Consider the following 26,305-nt stretch of genomic DNA (forward strand, 5'->3'; position numbering starts at 1 on the left):
TATCTTGGTGATTGTAAATAATGCTGCAATGAACACAGCAGTGCTTCTGTTCTTTTGAATTAGTGTTTTGGATTCCTTCAGACAGATTCCCAGAAGTGAGACTCATGGGTCAAAAGGCAGATCCATTTTTAATTTGTTGAGTTATCTCCATACCGCTTTCCACAGTGGCTGCATCAGTCTGCATTCCTACCAACAGTGCAAAAGGGTTTCCTTTTCTTCATATCCTTGCCAGCACTTCTTGTTTGCCGATTTATTCATGATAACCATTCCAACAGGTGTGAAATGGTATCTCATTGTGGTTTTAATTTGCATTTCTCTGATGATTAGTAACATTGAGCATATTTTCCTATGTCTAGTGGCCATCTGTATGTCCTCTTTGGAGAAGTGTCTATTTGGGTCCTTTGCCCATTTTTAATTGGATTGTTTGGTTTTTTTGATGTTGAGTTTTGTAAATTCTTTATAAAGTTTGGATATTAACCCCTTATGAGATGTATTGGCAAATATGTTCTCCTCTTCTGTGGGTTGTCTTTTTATTTTGTTGATGATTTCCTTTGCTATGCAAAAACTTGTTAGTTAGATTTAGTTCCATTTGTTTATTTTCTCTTTTGCTTTCCTTCCCTGGGTAGATATATACAATAAAATATTGATATGAACAATGTCTGAGATTTTACTGTCTATGTTTTCTTCTAGGATGTTTATGGTTTCAGGTAAAAAATTTAAGTCTTTGGTCCATTTTGAATTTATTCTTGTGTGTGGTATAAGAAGGTGGCCTAAGTTTCATTTTTCTGCATGTATCTGTTCAATTTTCCCAATATCATTTATTGAATAAACTATCTTTAGTGCATTGTAAGTGCCTGCTTCCTCTTTAATATTAACTGACTATAAAGGTGTGGGTTTATTTCTGGGCTCTCTATTCTATTCCATTGATTTATGTGTCTGTTTTTATGCCAGTACCATGCTCTTTTGATCACTGTTGTCTTATAGTACAGTTAGATATTAGGTAGCATGATTTCTCCAAGTTTGTTTTTTCTCGGGATCACTGTTGCTATGTGGGGTCTTTTGTGGAGTAGCAATACTTATATTTGAGAAAATAGACTTGAAGACGAAGGCTATAGTAAGAGACAAAGAAGGACACTGCATAATGATATAGGGAACAGTCCAACAAGAGGATATAACCCTGGTAAACCCAACATAAGAGCACCTAAATATGTAAAGCAAATATTGATGGACATAAAGAGAGAGATTCACAGAAATATAGTCATAGTTGGGGGTTTTAACATACCATTGATTTCAACGGATAGATCTTCCAAGCAGGAAATGTGTCAGCCATTTGTATGTCCTCTTGAGGTGTGTTTAGGTGCTCTGCCCATTCTTTAATTGGATTGCTTATTTGTTTGATGTTGGGTTGTATGAATTCTTTATCATTTGGATGTTAATCTTTTGTTGGAGCTGTTGTTTGCAAATATCTTTCTTCATTTGGTCTATTGCCTTTTCATTTTGTTGGCAGTTTCTTTTGCTGTGCAAAAGCTTTTTAGTTTGATTCAGTCCCATTCATTTACTGTAGATCTTTTCTAGTGTATTTTTCACTTTTGATATTGTATTCATTTCTGACTGGTTCTTTTTTATGGTTTCTGTGTGCTTTTTCATGCTGTTGAAGTTCTAAGTTCTTTGAGCATGCTAATAATATTTGTTTTGAACTCTGTATCTAGTAGCTTGCTTGCCTGCATTTCATTTAGTTCTTTTTCTGGGGATTACTCCTGTTCTTTCAGCTTGGGCATGTTTCTTTGTCTCCTCATTTTGGCAGCCTCACTGTGTTTGTTTTTATGTATTAGGTGGAGCTGCTTTGACACTGTGTCTTGGTAGTGGCCTAATGTAGTAAGTGTCCAGTAGGGTCCAGTAGCACAGCCTCCCACATCACCCAAGCTGAGTACTTGAGGTGAACCCATTGTGTGGGTTTGAGTACACCCTCCTCTTGTGCTTGAGCCTTGGATGCTGTAGGCAGGTCAATGGGAGGGATTTACCCAGGCCAGTTAGCTGCAAAGACTGGTTGTGACCACTGACCCACAACCTCTACCCTCTGTGGAAGATCAGTTGTGCGGGGCCAGGATGGTGGTGCTCCAATGTGGTCTATAGCTGTCCACTGGGTGTGTTGGCCCTGGGGTTTCTGGGTGGTACAGGCCAAGATCAGCCCCCACCCATGTTTTGCTGGGGCACCCTGTCTGAGCTATAAAGCAATCTGAGATGGTTGCTACTTGTGCTGGGCTTGGAGATTCCCAGGTGAAGCCAAGCTGTGACTCTAGTCTGGCTGCTTGTGGGGCTCATTGAAGGCAACTGTTGCTTGTTTGATACGATTTAGGAGCCAAGACAAGCCATTCTTATGGAAAAGGATCTTGGGTTGGTCTGTAAGTTGGGTGGAGTACGGTCTCTGTCAATCTCTAAGGTGGGTGACAGTGTTAGCCAGGTTGATGGAGTTTCACATATGGCACCAGCCTACTGGTTTTGTGGGGTGAGGTTTCAGCAAAGGGACAATGCTCTCTCCTTGCACCAATGCCAGACACTTCAGTTTCTCCTTTTATGCCACTGGTGCCCTTCCAGCTGCCACCCTGGTGCTTGAGCTTAGGGGGAGCGAGTCTGTGTAGGTCAGACTGTGTGTGAGGTCGCCTAGAGGAACTGTTTCGTGCTCCAGTAGCCTCTTCCACCAACTCAGTCCCCACTGGTTTTCAGAGCCAGAAGTTGTGGGGACCTCTTCTGATACTGGAATGCTGGGCTGGGGGACCTGGTGTAGGTCCTGGACTCCTTGCTCCTGAGGTATTCCTCCCAAATTTTTATCCATGTGGGTCCACCCCATTCCATGTCTGTACCTTTTCTACCAGTTAGGAAGGACGTGGTTTCTTCAATTCTGTAGTTGTCACATCTCCATTCTACTCCATTTTGTAGTTGTCAGACTTTAATTCAATTTGATTTCTGATGTTCCTGAGTGATGGTTGTTCCATATTTTGATGTGATTGTGCAAAGAGGTGAGCAATGTCTGCCTACACTGCCATCCTGACCAGAAGCCCTGGATCATTTTTTAAAAATGCTGCAAATCTCTGTTTCTTAACTGATGCATTTAGACTACTGACATTTAAGTATTGCTATGTTAGGGGTTACTTATATTATTTTTTGTTTTCTCCTTTTTTAAATGAGATAATGGAACTTAATGTTGTATTATGTTAGGCATACAACATGATTTGAAATATGTGTGTGTGTATATATATGTATATATATATACATATATATGTATATCATGAATTAATAGAATAACTTAATACCCATCACAGCAAATGATTACAATTTTTTCTTGTGATGAGAACTTTTAAAAGTTACTCTCTAAGCAACTTCAAAATATATAATAAAAAAATATATATATATAATACAGTAAAGTGTAATCACATTACATCTCCAGAGCTTACGAGGGGGGCCCCAAAAACCTGGGATTACCTTCTGGAGGGCAGGTCCCTTGTAGTACAGGTTTCCCCTGTAGGTGAGTGTTCTAGGAACCCATCTGTATCAGTGTATCAGCTGGCATTGTTATGAGAGACTGTATTCAGCTTCAATGAATTTTTCTGAAGACTCTTCAAAGTGCCCATTTCATCATGGGGGGATTTTCCAGTGCACCTGCCCACACCACACTGTGTGTTCAGTAGGTTTTGACCAAAAATGGCATGATCCCCCCATGCTCCACCCTCTCTATTCATCTGATCTTGCCCCAAGTGAACGTTTTTTGTTTGTTTTCCTGGATGAAAAACGTCCTAGAACCCTGAAACACAATCCAAAAGAACCTATGCACACCAGTGTTCATAGCAGCACAATTTACAATAGCCAAGACTTGAAAGCAACCTAGGTGCCCATCAGTAAATGAATGGATCAAAAAACTATGGTACATTTACACAATGGAATTCTATGCAGCAGAAAGAAAGAAGGAGCTACTACCCTTTGCAACAGCATGGATGGAACTGGGAAGCATTATGCTGAGTGAAATAAGCCAGGCAGTGAAAGACAAATACCATATGATCTCACCTTTATCTAAACAACAAAACAAACAAGAAGGCAAAATATAACCAAAGACACTGAAATACAGAACAGGCTGACAGGGACGAGAGGGAAGAGAATTTCAGGAGAAAAGGGGAAGGATTCACAGGAACAAGTATAAAGGACACATGGACAAAAACTAAGGTGGGGGGAGGGGAATGGGAGAGAGGTGGGGAGCACTGGGGGGTGGGATGGGAGTAAAAGACAGAAAACTGTACTTGAACAAAAATTAAATAAAAAAAATAAACATAAAAAAGAAAAACGTCCTTAAAGGGAAATGCTTGGATGGTATAGAAAAGGTAAAAAAAAAAAAAAGAACCATGAAAGGCATCAAAATTGACAAGTTCAAAAACTGTTTTGAGCAGTGGGAAAATGTCTCAATAGGTGTATTGCAGAAAATGGAGAGGACTTTGAAGGTGACTGAAGTTTAAACATGTGAGAATAAATGCTCAACTTTTTATTTAAAAATTCCAGGTTTTTATCTTATAAGTAGAAGTCCATACCTTTTAACCCCTATACCGATTTTGCCCAGCCCCTGTAGCTGTCAACCAGTTCTCTGTATCTGAGTTTGGTTTTTCTTAGATTATACATATATGTGAGAGCATACAGTATTTGTCTTTCTCTAATTTATTTTCCTTAGCATAATGGCCTCAAAGTCCATTCATTATACAGATGGCTGGATTTCCTTCATTTTTATGGAGAATAATATTCCATGCATGTACATATGTTTATATATATAATGTATGTGTAGATGTGAATGTTATATCTATGCATATATGTATGTATAAAATACATTTTCTTATCCATTCATCCATCAATGGACATCTAGGTTGCTTCTATGACTTGGCTAGTACAAATAATGCTGCAGTGACCATGGGACTGCTGATAGCTTTTTGAGTTGTTTTTGTTTCCTTCAGATATAAGTGCATGCACTTACTCAGAAGTGGATCTGTTGGATCATATGGTAGTTCTATTTAAAAATTTTTGAAGAATCTTGGACTTCCGGCCAAGATGGAGGCAATGATACATACACTTTGCTACCTCACATAACCAAAGAAGGACAACAACAAATTTACAAATACAAAATAACCAGAACTGTGAGAAAATCAAACTGTATTGAAGTCCAACAACCAAGTAGTTAAACATTCATCCAGACTGGTAGAAAAGGCAAAGATGAGCAGCCAGGGCAGAAAGGACTGGCAGCAACGAGGTGGCTAGAGGACTAGGCAGGCATGATGGCAGCCGGCAGACTGGGAGGTCCCACATTTGCATGCAGATAAACCAGGAGGAACAACTGAGAAGCAAGACAGGCCACGTAACCCAGGATTCCAGCATGGGAAAATAAAGCCTCAAAACCTCTGTCTGTAAAAACCTGTGTGGCTTGTGGTGGCAGGAGAAACTCCCAGCCTCACAAGGAGAGTTCATTGGAGAGACCCACAACATCCTAGAACATACACAAACCCACCCATGCAATCAGCATGAGAAGGACCCAATTTGTTTTTGGGTAGCTGAGGCTGAAAGCCAGCCAAGAACTGAGCAAGTGGTATTGTTCCCTCTCAGACCACTCCCCCATATACAGTGCCACAATGCAACAACATGAGTTGCACTGCCTTGGGGAATACCTAAGGCTCCTTCCCTTACAGCATAACAGGTGCACTGAGACAAGAACTGTGGTCCAAATGAAAGAACAGATCAAAGCTCCAAAAATAGAACTAAGTGATGAGGAGATAGCTTACCTATCAGATGCAGAGTTCAAAATACTGGTAATCAGGATGCTCACAGTAATGGTCAAGTATGGTCACAAAATAGAGGAAAAAGTAAAGGCTATTTAAAGTGAAATAAAGGAAAATATACAGGGAATCAACAGAAAAGGAAAGTAGGACTCAAATCAACAGGTTGGACCAGAGGGAAGAAGTAAACATTCACTAGAACAGAATGAAGAAAAAAGAATTCAGAAACCTGAGGAGAGGCTTAGGAACCTCTGGGATAACATTAAATGTTCCAACATCCAAATCATATGGGTGCCAGAAGGAGAAAAGGAAGAACAAGAAATGGGAAACTTATTTGAACAAATAATGAAGGAGAACTACTCTAATTTGGCAAAGGAAATAGGCTTCCAGGAAGCCCAGGAATCTCAGAGAGTCCCAAAAAACTTGGACCCAAGGAAACATATCATAGTTACATTACCCAAGATTAAAGATAAGGACAGAATCTTAAAAGCAGCAAGAGAAAAGGAGTCAGTTACCTAAAGAGTAGTTCTCATAAGACTAGCAGCTGATTTCTGAAAAGAAACCTTACAGGCAGGAAGGGGCTTTTTTGCCTTACAAGCAAAAAAAATGAAAGGCAAGGACCTACATCCCAGATTGCTCTATCCAGCAAAGCTATCATTTAGAATGGAAAGTCAGATCAAGTGCTTCCTGCATAAGGCTAAGTTAAAGGAGTTCATCATCACCAAGCTCTTATTATATGAAATGTTAAAGGGACTTATTAAGAAAAAGAAGAATATCAAAACTATGAACAGTAAAATGACAATAAACTCCCAACTATCAACAAGGAACCTAAAATTAAAAAAAAAAGTAAAAAACTAAGCAAACAACTAGAACAGGAACAGAATCATAGAAACGGAGATCACATGTAGAGTCATCAGTAGGTAGAAGGAGGGGGTAGAATGGAGGAAAAGGCAGAGAATAAGAAACATAAATGGTAGTCATGAAATAGACAGGGGAGGTTAAGAATAGTATAGGAAATGGAGAAGCCAAAGAACTTACGTACAACCCATGGACATGAACTAAAAGGGAGGAATGCTAGTGGGAGGTAGGTGTAAGGTAGAAGAGAATAAAGGGAGAAAAAATGGGACAACTGTAATAGCATAATCAATAAAATATATTTAAAAGTAATTCCAATTCTAAGTAAATAAATGAATAATATTTTTAAAGAATCTTCATAATGTTTTCCATAGTAGCCACCACACCAATTTACATTCCCAGTGCACAAGGGCTTCCTTTTCTCCACACCCTCACATTTGTCATTTCTCTTCTTTTTAAAAAATATTTTATTGTATTTTTTCCATTACTATTTATCCCCCCCATACCCTTTGTGTTTTGATAATAGCTGTAAGGTGGACACCTCATTGTGCTTTGATTTGCATTTCCCTGGTGATGAGTTATGTTGAGCACAGTTTCATATACCTGTTGACCATCTGCATGTCTTCTTTGGGAAAATGTCTATTCACATCCTTTGAAAAAGGATTGTATTTTTTTCCTTCCTGTTGATGTGTGAATTCTTTATATGTTTTGGATATTAACCCCTTATTAGATATATTATTTGCAAATATTTTATCCCAATATGTAATTGCCTTTTCATTTTGTTGATGGGTTCCTTTGTTGTAGTTTTATATAGTCCTACTTACTTAATTTTGCCTTTGTTGCCTTAACTTTAGGTGCCAAATTTCTCCCCAAATTACCAAGACCAATCTTAAGGAGCTAACCACCTCTATAAAGAACTTAAAATCATAAGAAAAAGGATGGCTCTATGGAGCAATGATCAAAAGTCTTGAGAGACACTTCATGAAATATACATCTATATTTTCAATAAATATCATAAGATGCTCAACTTCATGAGTCATCAGGAAAATATAAATTAAATTTACAGTGGGTAAAATGAGTCAACAGCATTGGGGATAACGAGTGTTGACAAGGATGGTGAGGGACTGGAAATCTCATATACTGATATTAAAAATGTAAACTGCTCCAGCTACTTTGGAGAAATCTATGGAGGTATTTACTAAAGTTGAATGTCTGTAGAAATGGTTAGGTGTATTCACAAAGGGCATGTAAAAGAATATTTATAGGAGCCCCAAAATGGAAATAATTCAAATGTCCATCAGTGACAAAATAAATAAAGTGTGACATATTTGTGGTACACAATGGAATAATATAATAGTAATGTGGGTACATTTCATATGTTAAGTGAAATAGGTCACACATCAACCCTCCTCCTCTAACAGTCATGTCTATACATTACTTACAGTACATAGATTTTTGAGTATACCTATTTCTAGATAAGGATGCATGGTTTTCTTCCAAGATCAGGTAACATGATTGTAGTATTATAAGTCAGAATGTTTATACTTTGGAGGTATGAGAATAGGGGACAAGGGAGCCTTTTGGGGTTAATGATAAAGTTCTATATAATTATCTGTATGCTTGTTATATGCATGTGTTCACTGAGTTGAACACTTACAGTATGTATACTCTTTCAAATATGTTATGCTTTAACAGTTACTTTTAAAAGAACACACTGATTTTCCTGTGACAGAAACAATATTTTGTCCTTCAGAAAGAAATCATTTGATCTAACTATATTCGTCAAAACCTTATGCTTTGAAACAGGAGTTTGTAATGACAGCCAAATAATTGCAAAAGCTTTAAATAAAAAAGTAGGTGACAGAAATATAAATTTATTGCTTAAATTGTTTGGGCAACAAACAGATATATAAATTCAGAATAAATAAATACATTTCCTGGTAGGCACAACAACTGCAAAGAAATCTAAAGATTCTTTCCATACCCCAATCTCTAGATATTTTTTTCTTTTTTTTTCCTGAGTAAAAGAATTTTCTAAGCGTTTAAGCACTTGAGCTCAACTCTTTGATATGTAACAGGAGAAAACCCCATTAAATAATCCACATATCTCTAAAATACTATGTTTTCTTTTTAAATTTATTTTTGATAGTTTATTCTATTACAGTTGTCCCATTTTACCCCCTTTGCCCTCTTCTGTCCAGCCCACCACTACTCACATAGTCTATCTCTACACCACTGTCCATGTCCATGGGTCATTCATACATGTTCTTTGACTAATTCCTTCCCCTTCTATCCACCATTATCCGCACCCCACACCCTTTGGTCACTGTCAGTCTATTCCCTGTTTCCATGTCTCTGGTATTTTGGTCATTAGAATACTCTTACAAGTGAGATCATATAGTATTTGTCTTTCACAAACTGGCTTATTTCACTTAGCATAATAGTCTCCAGTTCCATCCCTGCTGTCACAAAGGGTAGGAATTCCTCCTCCTTTCTTCTGCTGATGGGATTCCATTGTGTAAATGTACTACCGTGTTTTGATCCACTCATTTACTGATGGGCACTTGGGCTGTTTCCAGCACTTTGCTATTATAAATAGCACTGCTATGAACATACAAGTGCATAAGCTCTTTTGAATTGGTGTTTCAGGATTCTTAGGGTATGTTCCCGGCAGTGGAAACTCTGGTTTAAAAGGCAGATCCATTTTTAATTTTTTTAGGAAATTCCATACTGTTTTTCACAGTGACTGTATGAGTCTGCATTCCCACCAACAGTATACTAGGATTCCCTTTTCTCCACATCCTTGTCAGCACTTGTTTGTTGATTTACTAATGATGGCCATTCTGACAGGTGTGAGGTTATATCTCTTTGTGGTTTTAATTTGCATCTCTCTCATGGTTAATGAATAGTTATACCAATAACTTCTTTCTCTTTTGAGAAAGAAGAACAAAGTCAGAGGGATCACAGTAGTTGATATCAAACTGTACTATAAGGCCACTGTAATCAAAAGTCTGGTAATGGTATAAAATAGACATACAGATCAATGGAACAGCATAAACTGCCCAGAAACAAGCCCATCTCTATGGTCAATTTATATTTGACAAAGAGGGCATGAACATAGAATGGATTAAAAATAGCCTCTTCAATAAATGGTGTTGGGAGAACTGGACTGATACACAGGAAAAAAATGAAACTAGACCACCAAGTTACACAATATACTGGAATAAACTCAAAGTGGATAAAAGACTTAAATATAAGTTGTGATACCATAAAAGTCCTATGGAAAACAGGCAGTAAAATTTCAGATATCCCACATAACAATATTTTTGCTGATGTTATCTCCTAGGACAAGGTAAATAAAAGAAAAAATAAACTAATGCAGGATGACATAAATTAACAATTTTCTGCACAGCTAAAGAAACCATCATCAAAGTGAAGAGGGAACCAACTGTATTTGAGAACACATTTGCCAATGATATATCAGACAAGTCTTTAATCTCCAAAATATAAAAAAGAACTCATATGACTCAAACCAGGAAGACAAACAATCCAATTAAAAAATGGGCAAAGGACCTCAATAGACACTTCTCCAAGGAGGGGTACAAATGTCCCAGAGACATAAAATACTATTTGTTTTTAAGATTTCTTGAAATTCCTGACCTGTGTCATCTTTGTGATATGTCACACCATGTCATGTGAGTTATCTTACATTGAATAAACAGAAGAAAGCTTATAAATTTAGCATGCATACCACCTGACATGAAAATATTTGCCAGCTCTTTCTTTTGCTTAAATGAATGCTCCAGATATATGCATTTTATTAGTTTGGAAAAACTATAAGCTTTATAAGAAACTAAAAGTCCTCTCTATGTATTATCACAATGCATACATTTATGAATACCTCTAATCCTAGATAAGGAGTTGTACTAAAAATAATGTTTCTTTTTTACACCTTGTCTTCTCTTTTGCCCTTCCATATGAATGTATGTGCACAAACTTGTTTTACTTCCTTCTTAGAGACAGTCTTACCGGGAACATGGTAGCTATCTAGTACAAATGGAAATTAGCCAGAAAACAAAGAAAAAAGAATTAATTTAATTAAAAAAGACAATTCAACCTGGAAGCATTTATGGTGGTCAGGTTAATTATACCATTTGTTATGAAAAAGTGTTATGAAGATCTAAACAGTTTTGATAACTAAGGCAACATAAAATGAGTTCATAAGGATATTTAGATAATGTGGGAAAAATAATTTTTCTGACTGAGGAAAAGTAATCACCCTTCATACACATGCAGTAGTCTCTGGTAATGTAAATTATTTAGCTCCATTAAGCAAATTTACTAAACAATGCTTAGTCCTCCATCTCATATTTTGTTATAAATATAGCTTTAAATAAAAATTCCCACTGAGTGAATAAGTCAACTTCCTTTACTTCTAGAGGAATTGCGTAAATTTACCATTTAATAAGTGAAGAAACTATTTACCTCCAAGTCCAAGGTAAACAACTTCATTTTGGCTGGGGGCGGGGGGAGGGAGGCTGGGATGGGGGTAAAGGGCAGAAATATGTACTTGAACAACAATTAAAATTCTTGATAAAAAATAAATTTCATCAAAAAATAAGTTCAGTTTCATATTAATATTATACTTGCCAACTTACCATTCAAAGGTGTTAGCAATTGTATGAGACAGTACACAAAGCTACTTTCCTGCGGTAGGAAAATGGCTTAAGCATGCACTTTGGGCAATGTTAGTATATACTATGGCAAACAGATGACAAAGAAAACTTTTCTTATCCTGTTTTAATTCAAAAGACAAAATAATGAAACCCATAGTAAAACAACTCAAAAAATAAGTAACAAGCAGCTTTTGGCAGCAAGGAGTATAGGAAGTAGCAGTGGATTTGAAATAAAAAAGCAGAATGGCAAAGTGGGTTCTGAGTATGAGATTTGGAATCAAACAGTAATGGTTTTAAATTCTGCCTCTGACATTTTGAGTCTGTGTTCTCATTTATAAATGGGAAGAAAGACTAATATGTAACTCCTATGATGGTAAATATGAAACATGGCAGTAATTGCAGAGCCTAGTATCATGTGTGGCAAATACTATGTGCTAGTAAATGGCAGTTATTTTTATTTTTAGTTAGGTCCTTTATTTTCCTAACCATAACATGGTTTTGTTTTTTTCATATTCAGCTTAGTAAAGAAGAACAAATGTTTTGATGGAGAAAAGACCTATGGGTAACAGTTTTCTACATCATACTTTTTTCATCTGTAAAATAGATAATGTTTGTGAGATGTTGTGACCATCAAATGAGGTCATAAAGAAACAGTTCAACATACTGTCCAACATATAGTAAGCACTTGACAAACGGCTAAAATCAGAAGACCTACATTTTGGCTCTAGGTCTTGCATTAATCACTATGTAACTCTGAGCAAGTCACTCAGCCTTTCTGGATTTCATTTTAAAAAATGGGTATAATACCTGTCTTGTTTATCTAGGGCTGGTGAGATAATAAAATGATGCAGGTAAGCACTCTGAAAACTATAAAGCCCATAAAAATGGATGGTATTATTATGGTTCTGGTGGCAGTTTAAGAGGTTAAGTACCATAAAATAAGGAACTTAAAAATCTATTTTATATAATCAAGAAGCCCACACTTTTGTTAGTTTTAAAGACAATACACAAGTGCTGAACATTATATACCACCATTTTTCTCAGTCGAGATTAGTTTGTTATGGTATTAAGGATCAGGGGAAAGTTACTAAATAGTGAAGATTTTGTGCACTCAGGAATAAGATACTAACACTTGACTTTATCTATATTGTAGTATAGAGTGTATGACAAGTGTATTGAAGGTTATATTGAGCAGAAAGGCCTGTTTGGCCTCGAATTCACTTTTAACAGAATGATACACAGGGTCTGGCGGAAGTAATATCTGCTTGAGTATGGTTGGTAGGATAATAATATGGGTGTAATAATTTATAGTTTTAATTTGAACATTTTACCTAAAATGTCATATGCTGTGCATGAATGTAATAGTGTTATGTCACAGAATTATATACTTTTGATTTTGTAATAAAAAAGGGACATTATATGTGCCAGACCCTGTATTATTATATTAGATTAATTAAAATTTGTAAAGCCCTTTAAAGATGAAAAATATTCTATAAATACTTAGCATTTATTGCTACTAACACTTAACAAGGTTAAGCTCTTTTTCAGAATGCAGCTAGTGCTTGCTGAGTTAGTTGTTAAAATAACATGACATGCCAAAAAGGGAGCTGCTATATCATGCAAGTGATTTCATGATTATAGCAATCATAACTTACTAGTTATAGCTATTAAGCCATTATTTTTCTAAGGTTATTATTGTCTCACAAAATTGAGGCACTGAAAAGTGAAATAACTAATTTGATTCCATACTTCAAGCTGGAATAGAGTAAAGCCCAAGCTTCTGGGTAGTATTGATGCTGCAGAGCTACAATGTCCAACATGGTAACCACTATTATGTGTGGCTTCTGAACTCTTGAAACATGGCTAGTATGACTGAGGAACGAATTTTTTAATTTCATATAATTTTAAATAACCTAAATTTAAAAACTGATACTCAGTTTAGTAATTGTAAACTTTTTAGGAACATCTGAATCAACCTGAATACTCCAAAGTACTTATTCAACTGTAAATTTTATGAAATCTAAATATGAAGTAATTCCAATGAAAATTTAACATCTGATTTGAGAAGTATTTTAAGATATAGTAGCAATTTTAAAGTTATGTATGTGGCTTGCATTGTATTTCTATTGGACAACACTGCTATGTCGGATTAAAGATACGGAATAAATTATATATGGACCCTACTCTCTCTTATATACTCTCAATTAAATTATAGGAAACTGAAAAATATGTGAATGTTAAAAATTCAGTTCTGTTAGTTGTAGAATCAGGAGCAGTCATGTACTCTTTTCTTTGATATGTAAAAACTTGGCCTTCAGAACCATAACCTGGGAGTACCTTAGTGATGTGTTGCTAAATGATTAACAGCTGGTGCATCAAAAACCACAACAAAACAAAAGCAAAAAGCCAGCCAGTTTTCTACAATGTAAATACCTCTACCCTGGCCAATTTCAGTCTACCAAAATGACATCACTGAACTTGGAACTGGCACTTGTAGGCCACGGGAGCAAGCCACAGTGCATCACTGGAACATTTGAAGTTCCTAACATATGTATGTGATGGGACCTGAAATAGATAAACTTTAAATTCTACCCCATAGCAAATTATACAATGATTATATCTGAGAATATAGGGCATTATTTTCTTCAGGAACCTTATATAAAAACCTTGATTCTTCCCTGATTCTCCTTAAGAATATAAAGTTATGGTTATATAAAGCTAGCTTGAAAACTTTAAAATGGTTAAAAAAAGGTAAATGTATATAATACAGGTGAATATACTATTTAATTTTTATAAAGCAGATGTATGATTTAAACTCACACTTTACAGACCAACTAACTATATTAACAAAGATTTTTGTGTGTATATGAATGGAGATTTCCTGGAGATGTAGTAAGGGTACAGGAAAATTACCTTCAAAATTGATATAATTTCTGAGACATTAGAGAAATTTATACAAGTAAAATATCTGTAAGAGATCCAAATTCAGCTCTAAAGTTCAGTATTTTTATGGTATTTGTCAGCTAATTTATGTAAAATCATTTCACTTTTTAGTATTCAGTTTCTATAGTAGCTACTACGCTTGGGCACCTTGATGTCATACTTTTTGCTACAGTAAAATTCAGTATAAATAAGTCTCTTAAAGTACTAAAAGAATTTAATTCAAAGTATGTTTTGAACAAGGAAATAGCTCCTCAAAAATAATATTCAAACTTATTTCAGTATGGGTTTGCACTATTGGTGGATATGAATAAATCATTTTTTTTCACCAAGATGTAGTTGTCCAGAAATCTGTAGTGTCTTAGCTGGGGTTCTATCCAGTCATACCTGATTACATGCATGGAATTTTAGCACTAAAAAAAGATGTGGACTCTTCCAGTTCTATCTCCTTAATTTATATATGAGCAAACTGAGGCCAAATTGGTGACTTTTTAAATGTCAGATGGTTAGTCTTAACTAGTTTAGTCAAAATTAGAACTCAGTTTTTCTGACTGCCACATTAGTATCCCTTTTAAAAAAGTATTTTCAATTATAGTTGACATACAATATTTTATTAGTTTCAGTGTACAACATAGTGATTAGACATAACTTAAAAGTGAATCTGACCCAATACATAGTTATCCCAGTATTACTGGCTGTATTTTTTATGCTATGCTTTATATCCCTGTGGATTATTTTATAAAGGGCAATTTGTACACCTTAATCTATCCACCTTTTTCACCCATCACCCCAATGCCCCTCCTATCTGGCAGCCATCAAATTGTTCTCTCTTATCTACAAGTTTGTTTCTGTTTTGTTTATTTTGTATTTTAGATTCCACATATATGTGATATCACATGATATGTGTCTTTGACTTATTTTACTTAGCATAAAACGTCTAAGTCCATTTATATTGTCACAAGTGGCAAGATTTCCTACTTCATGGCTGAGTAATATTCCTTTGTATTTATGCGCCGCTTCTTCTTTATCTATTTGTCAGTGGACATTTAGGTTGCTTCCATGTTATGGCTATGGTAAATAATGCTGCAGTGAACACAGGGGTGCATAAATCTTTTTGAATTAGTGTTTTGGATTTCTTCAGATAAATACCCAAAGTGGAATTGCTGATTCATATGGTATTTCTAATTTTAATTTTTTGAGGACACCTTGTACTGTTTTCTGTAGTAGTGGCACCAATTTACAATTCCACCAGTAGTGCAAGAGGGCTCCCCTTTCTCCACATTCTGGACAATACTTGTTTGTTAATTTATTGGTGATAGCCATTCTAACGGGTGTGAGGCAGTTTCTCATTGTGGTTTTAATTTACATTTTCCTGATGATCAGTGACATTGAGCTTCTTTTCACATGTTTATAAGCCATCTGTATATCCTCTTTGGAGAAATGTCTATTCAGGTCCTCTCTTCACTTTTTAGTAAGATTTTTTTTTTGGTATCGAGTTGTATGAATTTTTTATATATTTCTGGTAATAACCTCTTATCCAATGATCACTGAGGAATATCTCCTCCTATTTAGTAGGTGGTCTTCATTTCATTGATGTTTTACCTCATGGTGCAAAAATGCCTTAGTTTGATATAGTCCAATTTGTTTATTTTTCCTTCTGTTTGCAGGGAGGCATATCCAAAAAAAATTACTAAAAGTGACATCAGAATTTCCTGCCTATGTTTTCTTGTAGGAGTTCTATGGTCTTGGGTCTTACATTTAAGTCTTTAATCCATTTTGAGTTAATTCTTATATATGCTATAAGAAAATGGTCTACTTTAGTTTTTTTCATGTATATATCTAGTTTTCCAATTACCTTTTATTGAAGACACTGTCTTTACCCCATTGTATATTCTTGCCTCCTTTGTCATAGATAATAGACCATTCAGATGTGGGTTTATTTCTGGGTTCTCCATTTTGTTTCATTAATCTGTGTGCCTGTTTTTATGCCAGTTCCATGCTACTTTCATTATTATAGGCTTGGAGTATAGTTTGATATCAGAGAGTGTGATACCTCCAATTTTCTTCTTTCTTAAGACTGCTAGGCTACATGGGGTCTTTTGTGGTTTCATATAAATTTCAAGATTATTTTTTCTAGTTCTGTGAAAATGTCTTTGGTATTTTGATAGAGATTGCAATGAATTTGTAGAGTGCTTTGGGTAATATGGACATTTTAATGATGTTAGTTCTCTCCATCCATGAACGTGGTATATCCTTACATTTATTTGTATTTTCTTCAATTACATTTTTCTGGGACTTACAGTTTTTCAAGTACATGCTTCACACCTACTTGGTCAGTTTATTCCTTGATATTTTATTTTTGATGCAATAGTAAATGGGGCTTTCTTAATTTCTTTTTCTGATAGTTTGTTACTAGTGTATAAAAATACAATTGATTTCTGAATATTATTTTGTATCCTGCTATTTTATTGAATTAATTTAATAGTTCAAATAGTTATTTGGTGGATCCTTTAGGGTTTTCTCTATACACTATCATGTCACTTTCAAATAATGATAATTTTATTTCTTCCTCTCTGATTTGGATGCCTTTTATTTCTTTTCATTGTCTTACTGCTATGGCTAGGACTTCAATACTATGTTGAATAAAAGTGATTACAGTGGACGTTCTTGTTTCATTCCTGATTCTAAAGAAAAAGCTTTCAGCCTTTCACAGTTGACTATGATGTTAGCTATGGATTTGTCTCATACATATGACCTTTAATAGTTGAAGTATTTTCTTTCTATCCTCACTTTGATGAGACTTTTTATCATGAGTGGATGTTAATTTTGTAAAATGCTTTTTCTGCATCTATTTTTTTAAAAGATTTTATTCATTTATCTGTATAGGGGAAGGGAAGGAGAGAGGGAAAGAACTATCAATGTATGGTTGCCTCACGATGTCCCCTGCTGGGAACTGGCCTGCAACCCAGGCATGTGCCCCAACCAGGACTCGAACTCCGATACTTTTGTCCGCAAGCCCGCGCTCAGTCCACCGAGCTCCACCAGCCAGGGCCTTTTTCTGCATCTATTGATATGATCATATATATTTTTTTAAATTTAAAACTATAATTCTTGGTTATATGGAAAAGCAATGCCTGACAAGTGTGATTAAAATCAAACACCATCCAGTGTTATTGTAGTCCTTTCCTCCTTACTGAGCACTTTTATATGTTTTGTTTCTTTGCTTAATCATGACATGAACTCTCTGAAGTGAAAGGGACATGCATATTCACATTACAATTTTATGGATGATAATACAATACCGAGACATTAATAACTTAAGGTTTTGTGATGATATTAGACTATTTTATTTTTCATTTTTAAAAATTGTTGTTCAAGTAAAGTTGTACTGAGACATTAATAACTTAAGGTTTTGTGATGATATTAGACTATTTTATTTTTCATTTTTAAAAATTGTTGTTCAAGTAAAGTTGTCTCCATTTTACCCCCACCACTACCCCCATCCCAGCCATCCCCATTTTCCAACCTTGATCCCACCCACCCTTGGTTTTGTCCATGTGTTCATTATAGTTGTTCCTGACACTGCCCCCTTGTTCCCCCCTATTATTTCTAGTTATTATTACAAATTTTCTTGTAACTGGTTTCTATGTTCATACTATTGTGATCAAAGATGTGTTGATATGATTTCAGTATTCTTAAAATTTATTAAGATTTGTACTTAATAAATTTTCCAAGTACCCTGGAAAATGTTCCATGTGCACTTGAAAAGAATGTGTATTCTGTTTGGGGGTGAAATGTCCTGAAAATATAAATTAAGTGTATCTGAAAATGTGTCATTTGAGGCCAGTTTCCTTGTTGATTTTCTGTCTGGATGATTTATCCATGATGTCACAGTGGGATGCTAGGGTCCCCTACTATAACTGTACTACTGTTGATCTCTTCCTTTATGTCTATAAATATTTATATATTTAGTTGTTCCTACATTGGATGCATAGATCCTTATGAGGGTTATATGCTCTTTTAGGAATGATCTTTATTATTTTGAAATGCCTTTCTTTTTCTCTTGTTACAGCCCTTGTTTTAAAGTATTTTGTCAAATATTGCTACCCCAGGTTTCTTTTTTTTTTTTCATTTCTATTTGGATGAAATAATCTTTTTCTATCCCTTTACCCTCAATCTGAATGTATCTTCTGATCTTAAGTGGGTCTTAGGCAGCATATGTATGGGTCTTAAAAAAAATACATTCAGCTCTATATACCTTTTGATTAGAGTATTTACTCCATTACACTAATAGGTATGTAGTTACTGTAATTTTCTTAATTGTTTTCTGATTATTTTGTAGTTCCTCTCTGCTCCTTCCCTATTTCCTTGCTCACCTCTTGTATGTTGAGGACTTTCTGTAGTGTTGTGTTTAGATTATTTTCTCTTTATGTTTTGTATATTTCTTTTAGATTTTTGGTTTGTGGTTACTGTGACATTCATATATACCAAAGTATGTTAGCAGCAGTCTAAGTTGATGGTCACTTTAGTTCAAATACATTCTAAAAATTACTAGAGCCCTGGCAAGCCAGGTGACTGAGTTGGTTGGAACATCATCCTGTACACCAAAAGATTGCTGGTTCAATCCCTGGTCAGGACACATACCTAGGTTGCAGGTTCCATCCCCAGTTAGGGTGTGAATGGGAGGCAACCAATCAATATTTCTCTCTCACTTCAGTGTTTCTTTCTTTCTCCCTTCCTCTAAGATCAATAAAACATATCCTTGGGTGAGGATTAAAAAGAATTGTTAAGAAGTAAAAATCACTAGAATATTTACTCAGGCCTCTACATTTTTGTTTCAGTCATTATTTTTTACTTCTTTTGCGTATTTGTGTGTAACCCTTAATTTATTGTTGTGCTTACACATGATCTTAAATATTTTTTTCCTATTTAACCTTTGTATTAGCTCTGTATAATTGGTTCATCCACTGCTTTTATTAAGTGTTCACCTTTGTTGGTGAGAATATCTTTCTCTTCTATATTTTCTAATTCTCACCTGAGAACAGTTTTTTCATTGTTTCTACAGAAGAAGAATGGGAGAGAGAAACACTGATGTTAGACAGAGGCATTGATTGATTGCCTCCCACAGACACCCCAAATGGGTGCTCAGATCAGGGATCACAGTTACCTGTCCTCTGACTGGGGATGGAACCCACAACCTAGGTATGTACCCTGACCAAGAATTGAACCCACAGCCCTTCAGTTACAGGATGATGCTCAGACCAACTGAGCCACATTGGCCAGGTCTCTTTCCTGTATTTTCTTATTTCTACTTTTGATCTTTTCTTTCTACTTAATTAAATCCCTTTAACATTTCTTGTAATACTGGTTTAGTGGTGATGTACTCTAGCTTATTGTTGTCTGGGTAATTCTTTATTCTCCAGTGATACTAAATGAAAGCCTTCTGGGTAGAGTAGTCTTGGTTGTAGGTCTTTGCCCCTCATTGCTTTGAATATTTCGTGCCTGTTCGTTCTGGTCTGCAAAGTTTCTATTTAAAAATCAACTGATAGTCACATAAGACAAATTGCTTTTCTCTTGCAACTTTTAATATTATTTGTCTTTAATTTTTGGCATTTCAATTATGATTTGTCCTAGTTTGGGCTTCTTTAGATTCATCTTGTTTATGTCTCTCTGTACTTCTGGGACTTGTATGTCTTTCTCCTTCACCAGGTGAGGAAAGTTTTAAAGTCATTATTTCCTGAAATAGGTTTTCAATCCCTCACTTTCTCTTCTCCTTCTGGTCGCTCTTTATGTGAATGTTGATACACTTGATGTTGTCCCAGAGGTCCCTCAAACCATCCTCATTCATTTGTTTTCTTCTTGGTGTACCTACTGGGTATTTTCTGCTACCTTACTTCCAGATCATTGATTTGATTCTCTGCTTCATCTAATCTACTGTTGCTTTCCTCAAACGTATTCTTCATTTCAATTATTATATTCTTTTTTGACAAGTTCTTTTTAGGTTTCTTTTAGTTGAGGTTCTCACTGAGTTCATTTGTTCTTCCCCTAAGGCCACTGAGCATAACCATTGTTTTGGACTTAGTATCTTTTAGATTGCTTGTCTTCATTTATTTAGTTATTTTTTCCTGGAGTTTTGTCCTGTTCTTTCACTTGGAACAATTTCTTTGTCTCCTCATTTTAGCTAACTTACTGTGCTTATTTCTGTGAATTAAGTAGATTTTCTGTATCTCTCAGTGTTTACAGAGTGGCCTTATGTAGTATGTGTCCTGTGGGACCTGGTGGCACAGACTTCAGGAGTGTCCGTTTTGTGGGTTGTGTGTACCCTTCTGTTGTTAAGCCTTGATGTTGACATTGTCAATGGATGGAACTGACCCTTAGTCCAACTGGCTGTGAATGCTGGCCATGACTACAACAGACAAGTGATTGTGTATGGACTGATCCCACAGACTTGCTTTGGCAGGGCTCTGGGAGTCCACCAGTTGGGTGTGTCATTTTTGGAGCTAATTGGGTTGTGCTTTGGAGTGGTCTGAAACTGGCCACTAGTTGTGTTAGTTGTGCAGGCTCTTGAAAGGGGCTATAGTGCTAGGCAAGGTCAACTTCAAAAATTTGTGTCAGGCTTAGGCTGCCTAGTGGGAGCTACAAAATGATCTGCCATTGGTTGCCACTTGTGCTGAGCTTGGAGGCAGTTGAGAGGGGCTGAACTGTGAACCAAGGCCAGCTGCCACTAGTGCCATGCTTGGGACCATTTGCTTGGCACCACAATGTGTGCTGAGGCCAGGAGACCTTTGTGCAGAATTTGTAGGTGATTAGTTGAAGTTATATTCCAGGCCAGTACCGGCCACAGCTTGTGCCAGCTTGGAGCCACTTGATAGGAGTTACAATGTAAGATGAGAACAGTTGCTGCTTGTGCCAGGCTTAGAGATGCTTAGCAAGTGGTACAGGGTATGCTCAAACCAGCTGCGTGCTTGTTTGGGGTTTGTGGATCCCTGAGAGATTTTAAGGGTGTCTGTAGCACAAGCCAAGGCAGTTTGCTTGTGTGAAAAAGCTACTAAAAGTGGCTCGGGCCAGCTGTGTGAGTTGGGTGGGATGAGGTCTCAGGGAATCCTCTGGGTGAGGCAAAGAATGTTAGCCAGATTAATGATAAACTCAGGTATGGTCTCACCTGTGCATGTCAGCTGGGTGGAAAGAGGATTTAACAAAGGAGTAATGGTGCTTACTAGTGCTTTTGTTCCTGGAGTGATATACCTCAACCCCTGCTTCTCCAGCCCCCACTCTAAAGCCAGACAAATCAGTTCCTCACCACACATCCCTGGTACTCTTTGAGCTGCAGGGTCCACCCGGGGGCCCAGAGTGAATCTGTTCACAGCCTGTCAAGAGGAATGCCTAGACTCCAGAAGCCCTCCATGTCACTTGAATGCAATCCCCACTGGTTTTCATAGCCAGCTCAGATTACTCTTTCCAGCACTGGTACCCCTCATTTTACAGAAGGGACTGCCACGGCAGATTACCTCTGAATTATTAAGTGCCACACCAGTGAGTTAGTACCTCCGTATTGCACATCTCCACCCCCTACTACAAGTCTTTCAAGCTTCTTTCTATCCTTAGTTATAGGACTTCTGTTCATATAGTCTTCAGGTAGTACTCAATGATGGTTATTCTATAATTCAGTAGTAATTCTGATGAGGCAAGCACCAGTGTTTACCTACTCTGCCATCTCAACCAGAAGATACCTTAGTATTTTTAAGTTTGTAGCATATTACTATATGAATTGATTTGTCCATTATATTTTAGAATTCTTGATAGAGCATATTTTTACTGTATTAGCACACTAGCCAAGTTACTATACATTCTGTTTATTCTTAAATTCATTTTTTATTAGTTATTCTTAATATTACATACCAACCCTCAAGCAAAAGTCTTCACTATTTACTTGCAGAAAATTTAATTACCAGTGCTTTTGGTCCTGGATCAGCACAATTTACTAGCCTAACTAATGAGTAAAGCATAGAGGGTTTGAGACATTGACTCCTTTCTGAAAAGGAGAAAAAGTATTTCCCCCTAGGAAAATGCTATTATCTTCTGCTAAGCCACTAAAAATTTATGACAAGGTAAGTTCTGAAAATATGACACCTTCTTTCATAATATAGGTAACTAGTATTTCAGAATTCAAAAGCATGTTAATTAAATATTTAAACAATGGAAATATTTTATCTGAAAATATCTGATTTAGAGAAAACCTATAGTAATAGTAGTTAAGAATTGGTATTATTTAATATATTCTATGACAATATTATGTCGGAACAAAGGTTGGATACTCATGTATTCTTTGGAATTTACTTTTAAGTTATACAAGTAATACAGCCTTGTGTAGATCACTGTAGCTAAGCAAAGTCTTTGATGTACTTAACATTATGAAAGGTTTAGGATTATGTCTTCAGGCAAAGACGCCTAGAGGAAAGAAGGTATAGATCAAAACTGACATCATGACACAATAAATAGAAGATTGGAATGAATATATCTCTTTAAGTCAAAAAGTAATATAATGTCTCTCAAGCACAGTGTAGATAAACAGTTAACTACAATTTTATATGGGAGAATGAAAAACTTTTTTGTAGCTTCACTTAAAATATCTCATTATTAACAAAATTCTTCTAAAGTATAAGAACAAATCTTTACCTTCATCCACATGTTATCTGTAGGATACATTTTCCCCATGGTATCATGATTTTATACTAAAACAAAAGAGGCATTTAGGAAGAAGATAACTTATTAAAAATCAGTATTTTTGATGACATGAAAATACCATTGGGTAACAAAAGGCAAGATAAATATTCAAATTTTGGTAAATATGAGGTGTGTCCAGAAAGTATCCAGCCACTACTATCAAAGATAAAGATATTGAAGAAGATACAAGAAACATTGTACATAAAGCAATGTTACATCAGTCTCCTTGAAAGTAGGTACCTTGGACCTCACACAGTGGCCATCAGCTGTATTTTCCTGAATTTCAATAATGGTTTGAAATCTCTTCCCTTTCAAAGGTAATTTTAGTTTTGGGAAAAGCCGGAAGTTGCAGAGCAACAAATCTGGGCCATAGAGGGGTTGAGTCACCTGGGTGATTTGATGTTTTGCCAAAAACCTCTGCATTAGATGCGATGGGTACGTTGTTGTGATGAAGCTGCCAATCACCAGCTACCCACAGCTGTGGCTTTCTGAGTCATCTGAATAGTTTCCATGAAGGAATATTCAGGCTTCACACAAAATTTGATGTAGATTTGTTGCTCTACTCAGTCATTTTTAATGTGACAGCCACATAGTATATATACTCACTCAAAGGCATCTACCACTCTGACTAGTACAGTGAAGTCATCATTGTTCATGCATGCACATTCCAGTCCACTCTCTTTGGCTGCCAGGTTACACTGATGTTCCACAAACTGTTCTTGTTATATTAACAGTGCTTCACTTTTTCCAGACAGCCCTCATATGTATAGTAAAAATAGGAAATAAATAGATTAGTAATAGTAGTCTTTAATTTTATACTATATTTTTAATATTTTGTAGTTCTCCATTAAGCACAAATAAGGTTTGTATCAGAATTTAAAAGTATGTTTAAAAGGAGATGGCAATTTATAAAGCTACAGCCTTTTTAAGTAAAAGGCAAAAGATTTATATGACCTGAAGAGAAACCAGAGTATGTACAGCCTTTTTACAGCATAGTATTTGCAATATTAAAGTGTATTTGGAGCTACAATGCATTTGGAAGAGTTTCCTAATATGTGAATGTGTAGAGTCACGTGAAGTGCAGCTGGGAATTATCTTTGAATAGGGTTTGAAAACTATTTCTTCTACCATTTTGCTTATCTTCTTTTAAATACTGTTCTTCAAATCTCATTATAACATGAAATGCTAGCTCCTCCCTTCTGCCAAGTTCCTGTTGCTTTTTACAGTGACGGTTATTTTGCTGGGTTTATGATCACCCCTCCAAAGATATTTCCCAGACTTTCATTAAACTTAGTGGTAGACTTATGAGCAGGTTTTGTAAAATGGGTTATTAGCAGAAGTGAGGTGTAACAATTATAGTTTTCTACCTTGAACAAGAAAAGAGTATGCCTTCCTTTTATTTCTCCTACTTATAGGTAGGGATGCACAAACATGCAGATGAAGGCTATACCCTAGAGATGACAAAGCAGCATGATGGAAGGGAACCTGGTAATCTGATATCAACATACCCTACCAGTTGTGGAACACCTTCCAGGACTATGTAAGAAAGAAATAAAAATATTTCTTTCAATCACTGTGCACTCACTTTGCAGATTCCTCTGTTTCTTACATAATGCACATGTTGGCATTATTCTACCACCAGTACACCATCAATGCAGCTTATTTAACCCTGGTTACTTTGATTCAAAAGACTATTGGAAGTCCTAACCAAAATGATTAGGCAAGAAAAACAAACAAAATAAAAGGCATCCAGATTAGAAAGGAAGAAGTAAAATTGTCTCCTTTTACAGATGAGATTATATATAGAAAGTCATAAAGGCTCCACCAGAAATCTGTAGAATAAGTCAATTCAGTAAAGTTGGAGGATATAAAATCAATGTAATCATTGTTTTTCTATAAACTACTAATGAATTATCGGAAAAATTAATACAATTGCATAAAAAAGATTGGGTTGGCCAAAAATTCTGTTACATTTTTCCCCATAGACTGGCCCTAGTAGTGTTTAGTTGTTTTTGAGACAATTTTGTTAGATTGTATTGTGACAGCTGTCATTTGAAAAAACTTACCAAAATTGGTGAATTTTTGTGCAGTCATTAACATTGAAGATGGAAGATCCACAACATTTTCAGCTTATTATTCTTTATTATTCTTTATTATTTGAAGAAAGGTAAAAACAACTGAAATGGAAAAAAAGACTTGTGCAGTGAATGGCGAAGGTGCTGTGACTGATCAAATGTGTTAAAAGTGGTTTGTGGAGTTCATTGGCATTACTGAAATTTTGGCCAGTTCTTTGCTGTGGGGCTGTTTTATGCATTGGGAGATGTTTAGCAGCACCCGCCTCTACCCACTAGAAGCCAATAGAGGAAGATAGCCGACATACTTAAAATATCCAACTCAAAGTTATTGGTGGAATGAAAAACATGTTGTGAATTTTAGGGAAAAAAGCATATGGATATTTTGGCCACCCCAGTAATCTAGAGGTGAAAAGATATCTGTACACTGAAAATAAAAAAAAGGTACAAATAAATGGAACAATGTCCATGTTCATGGGTTAGAAGAATTAATATTGTTAAAATGTCCATACTACCCACCCTGGCCAGGTAGGTGGTCAGTTGGTTGGAGTGTCGTCCCCTACGTTAAAAGGTTGTGGGTTCAAGCCCTAGTTGGGACATGCAGGGAGGCAATTGATTGTTCTGTCCCTGAAATCAAACATACTCTTGGATGAGGATTTTAAAAAAATGTCCATACTATCCAAAGCAGTCTACAGAATCAATGCAATCCATATCAAAATAGACCCTGAATTGCCCAACAAATTTTGATAAAGGAGACAGATGGAAGCATCATAATTCCTTATTACTAGCTGTTTTTACTTCTGTAGCTTTGTGATAAAATGTCTGTTGTCATTGACATTGTTCCATTTATTTGTACCTTCTTTTTATTTTCAGTGTACAGATATCTTTTCACCTCTAGATTACTGGGGTGGCCAAAATATCCATATGCCCTTTTCCCTAAAATTCACAACATGTCTTTCATTCCACCAATAACTTTGAGTTGGATATTTTAAGTATGTGATAAAATGTCTGTTGTCACTAAGATCAAGGGAACAGAATAGAGAGCCCAGAAATAAGCCCATACAAATATGGTCAATTAATTTACAAGGAGGCTTCTGGTACAATATGGCAGCATAGGAAGACCATAAACTCTCCTCCTCCCACAGACAGATCAATTTCTCCTGAGAAGAACTGAGGGCTAGCTGAACAGCTTTTGCACAAAAAAACGAGAGAGAGATCACACAGAAATAGGTAGGAG

The 26,305-nt window shown here is 36.0% G+C and overlaps 1 protein-coding gene across 3 annotated transcripts in view; it reads right to left on the reverse strand.

Annotated features, from left to right (window-relative positions):
• WDPCP (WD repeat containing planar cell polarity effector) overlaps nt 1–26,305 on the reverse strand; it is a 331,941-nt gene that overhangs the window by 38,683 nt on the left and 266,953 nt on the right. The window contains exons 15-16 of one of the 3 annotated variants that reach the window (XR_008391976.1): nt 25,063–25,173; nt 23,730–23,753 (exon numbers count right to left, since the gene is read on the reverse strand). The exons of the other annotated variants lie outside the window; for them this stretch is intronic. The gene's annotated coding sequence lies outside the window, so the exon portion shown is untranslated. Of the gene's footprint in view, nt 1–23,729; nt 23,754–25,062; nt 25,174–26,305 lie in introns of those variants that run through there. 3 annotated transcript variants of the gene reach the window in all.

The sequence above is a fragment of the Artibeus jamaicensis genome, unplaced genomic scaffold (assembly GCF_021234435.1).
Source record: "Artibeus jamaicensis isolate MK-2021 breed Jamaican fruit bat unplaced genomic scaffold, CSHL_Jam_final contig_465, whole genome shotgun sequence".
Taxonomy (NCBI): Eukaryota; Metazoa; Chordata; class Mammalia; order Chiroptera; family Phyllostomidae; genus Artibeus; species Artibeus jamaicensis.